Source organism: Gossypium hirsutum, chromosome A06, assembly GCF_007990345.1.
Source record: "Gossypium hirsutum isolate 1008001.06 chromosome A06, Gossypium_hirsutum_v2.1, whole genome shotgun sequence".
In the NCBI taxonomy this organism is placed as follows: domain Eukaryota; kingdom Viridiplantae; phylum Streptophyta; class Magnoliopsida; order Malvales; family Malvaceae; genus Gossypium; species Gossypium hirsutum.
The window spans coordinates 110,539,395-110,542,946 of NC_053429.1; the positions used below are offsets into that span (position 1 = coordinate 110,539,395).

General features: G+C 34.5%; 1 non-coding gene across 1 annotated transcript; it reads left to right on the top strand.

The window, feature by feature from the left end:
• The first annotated feature begins 229 nt into the window (after positions 1–229).
• Positions 230–336, top strand: LOC121231650 (small nucleolar RNA R71). Its single transcript, XR_005929706.1, has one exon. It is a non-coding gene; the product is annotated as a small nucleolar RNA R71 (small nucleolar RNA).
• The last annotated feature ends 3,216 nt before the right edge of the window (positions 337–3,552 follow it).

The following is a 3,552-nucleotide window of genomic DNA, read 5'->3' on the forward strand; positions in this document are numbered from 1 at the left end:
AGATGCGAGTAAAGTAAGAGCGTCTACTTCATGTATTCCAGCAACTCGTCTTCTTGACACTGCTCGATTGGTTGGCCATTGATAATTGTTGCTGGCAATCCTCTCAATGATTTCATAAGCCTCATTATAAAACTTAGAAAGGAGAGCACCGTTAGCATAAGCGTCCACTACCATTCTCGTGTGAGCATTGAGACCATTATAAAACGTCTCAAGTTGAATGCAATGTGGGATTCCGTGATGAGGGCACTTTCATAATAATTCTCTGTGCCTTTCCCATTCCTCATACAAGGACTCATCATCCATTTGTTGGAAAGCAGTGATCTCGTTCCTCAACTTAGCACTCTTGCTAGGCGGGAAACACTTCATAGGGAATCTTTCTGCTAACTCTTGCCATGTGGAAATTGAATTTGGTGGTAACGAGTTCACCCAGGCTCAAGTTCTGTCCCTTGGGTACTCCGGCTAACTTGAAAGAATCGCTCACCTCCATAAACAGTCTTAAGTGTAGGTAAGGATTTTCAAAAGGCATTCCACTGAATTGGCCCACTATTTGAAGCATCTGGAACGTGACTAGCTTCAGCTTGAACTGTTGTGCCTCAATTTCGGGTCTCCTAATACCTGGATTAAGACCATGAAATACTGGCATGGCATACAGTCTTAAAGCTCTATCCCTATCATCAGCAATAAGGATAGGATTCTAAGCAGGGTTTACTCCGTTTCCTTGATTCAGATTTTCAAAGTTCATTTCTTTGGTCCTTCTTTGATTTGCTTGTCTTCTTCACTGTCGAAAAGTTCGTTCAATCTCAGGGTCTATAGGGAGTAGGTCAATAATTCGGTCAATACTCATAAACACCTGAAATAATCATAGAAAAATTAATTAAGTTAAATATTAAAATAGAAAATTAAACCAAAATGCAAAACTAACAAATTCACAAATAATGACTTTTTAAATCAGTGCTCGGCAACTACGCCAAAAACTTGGGACGACGAAAATGTGCAAGTGTACACAATCGCAACAAGTAATAAAGTGACAAGTAAATGTCGAGTTACCGTTCCCACAGGGATTTTGAAAAGAATTATTTATGAATGCTATTTAAAACACTTTGGTGAAGAAAAATATTTTGTTTAAAGAGGTTGATTAAAAAGTAAGATTTTAAACTAAGTAAGCTAAATAAATATATCTCAAATACACGATTTCAAAATATGATTTAATCAAGATGACATAATTGTGTTGGTTTAATTATGTTTCTTTTAACTTAGAATTATTAAACTTATGTTTATGTTGTTACGAATAAATTCACGGCAACTCGGTAATTTGCTAACTTATGAACATACTCACCTACACAGATCCATTCATCTCTTAACATATCCCTATGTTAATTCAAATGATTAAACAGATTTTAAAAAGCAAACATGTTATAGCACATACTTACTTATTAAAGTGAACTAATCTCTTGCATATCCCTATGTCAATTCAAACGATTAATTAAATCTAATGAGCATATAAAAGACTATGTGAGGTAACAAGGTATTCTTACCTTGAAATAATTTAATCACAATAATCTTGCAAGTTATGCAAGGCAAGTGTATCACCAGATACATTGCTAATTTAACCTTCAGCTACCTTAGAAGAATAAACATGCACTGATTAAGTATTGTGTCAATTAATTATTTATAATTTCAATCCGTTTAAATAATTAATTCTTTAGCTACCTCACAATTGTAATGCAAGAATAACTTAGGCATGATTTTACTTAATCAAGCATTTTACCGAGGCCTATAACAGCATAAACAAAATTTTAATAATTTAAGAAGATGAAATGCAATCAAACCAACACGAATTAAATTCAAGCTAAGCTGATTAAATTAACCATTCCAACAACATAAATATTCATAGATATGTTCATCATAACAACAAAAAAAATTAAAGAGATAGGGAACAAGAATCAAATCTGATGTTTTTCCATGGCTTGACTAGGTTGCTCCATTCTGCCTTCTTTGTTGTCCTCGTCGATCAAGGCTTCTATGAACACGCAATTGCTGCTCCAAAATGGATGAAGAAGAACCCTTTCTCAAGGGGAGAAATCGGCACAAGAGCAAGGGACTTGGAATGGGAAAAATGGAAGGAGAAAGTGAGAGAGGAGAGAAGAGGCTTCAACTTTGCTAAATTTGGCTTGGGGCAAATCTTCAGAGCCATCAATTGTGGAGGGGCTGATTTGCAATTTGAATAAGTCTTCAAGGACTTCTTTTCAGCTTAAATAATCAGCTAATGAGCTAAATTGGGTTAGCACTTGGACAGTTTTGGGCTATCCTCTCCTTGGCCGGTTCGGTTCACTCGGTTCGGTTCAATCGGACCATTTTTCCTTAATTAATTAATAATAATTTATTAACCCAAATTAAATTGGTTATAAATTAATATTAATTATATTATGAATTAATACACATAATTTTGAACTGCCTTGGGCTGGAAATTAATTCGCCTCGATACTTTCAAGTTGCTTCTCGGTTTTGTGCTTCTGGCAGTGTCTGCCAAGCCATTTTTTGTCCTTTGTGTAAATCTGTCAAAAATAACCAAAATTCATCAAAAATAATTATAAAATTAACAAAGTTTCAACATGTTCATATTTTAAGTGCACTTTAATTATTTTTCAACAAGAATTTAACCGAACTCGCATGAATTTAAGTTAAAAAGGATATGAAAAAGTGTGTAAATTTTTGTGTTTCCAACGACTCATCAATAATAGGTCTTTTTCCAAGCTTAATTTTTTCTTGATGAGTATCTTCTTCTTCTTGTGCTACCTCTTCAGTCTTTTCAGTCATCTTTTTTCTTTTTCTTTTCTGCTTCTCTCTTTTTTATTTCCAAAAATACTTTATAAGTACTTGGCTTGGTTTTTTCTAGAAATTTTGGGAAAGGGATACGAACGCCTTCTGTTGGAAGTGAATGCCTTTGTCTAATTGAAGGAAACAATTCAATTGTCTTTGACCTTGATGAGGGTGGAGGAATCTTACCAGTTTCTTAAAGTATCTTGATTTGCTCTTTGAGATTTTGAATTTCTTTTTCTCTGTGTTAAATGAGAAAAGAAATCTTGACCCGGTGCAGCTGGTTCTTTTGCCACAACATCTAATCTTTTTTGTAACAGGTTGATTATATCTTTCACCATTTTGTATTATCATCAACTTTGGCTTCAACTGCTGAGATTTTTGAGTCAATTTTTTTTAGAACATGATTCTGAGCCAAAGCATTCTCAGTTTGCCAATTGAGAGTAGCTTCTGCGGCACTTATCTTTGCAGGTGCACGAGAAATATCTATCTGAATTTTTGAGGGATTTTGGGTGCATGGGTGTAATTTTTCTCAGAATATTCTTCAAGGGGTTGAAATTCCTTGTCATATATATTTTTGCAGAGGGTTGCATCATATAGATAGTAGGAATTGGTTTTTGTTCAGGCATAGGGTTTTTTTGAACCCATTTGTTGATCTTTTTGTAACAAGGCTGAGAAAAAGGTTTTGATTTTCTTTGAGATACGGTATTTTCTGGATCAAGTGGTTTTTTGTCT